General features: G+C 32.1%; 1 protein-coding gene across 1 annotated transcript in view; it reads left to right on the forward strand.

Annotated features, from left to right (window-relative positions):
• The window catches only part of LOC115264243 (intermembrane lipid transfer protein VPS13B-like), a 17,679-nt gene that overhangs the window by 15,511 nt on the left and 1,866 nt on the right, over positions 1–302 (forward strand). The window lies entirely within an intron of this gene.

Raw genomic sequence — 302 nt, forward strand, 5'->3', positions numbered from 1 at the left:
GGTGGAAGTTGTAGAAGAAAACATGATGCTTCAAATTTCATTTATGACAAACTTTAGCCCTTTCAAGCCGGATTTTTTTTTCTACGTTTTCTACGAGTCTTTTTTTACGTATTTCTGTGGTTTTGGTACTCAACAGCATAACATTGGTAGAATGTAATGCAAAATATATATTTTTATATCCTAGCTCATCCAAACTGTTCTTGAGTTTAGATCCTAAAGTCTACGGATGTAACAGTAACTTCTTTCATTATACAAAGCTATTTTTTGTAATCTATCATGTCCATTACGTAGTCTTCTGAAAG

Source organism: Aedes albopictus, chromosome 1 (genome assembly GCF_035046485.1).
Source record: "Aedes albopictus strain Foshan chromosome 1, AalbF5, whole genome shotgun sequence".
NCBI classification, from domain to species: Eukaryota; Metazoa; Arthropoda; class Insecta; order Diptera; family Culicidae; genus Aedes; species Aedes albopictus.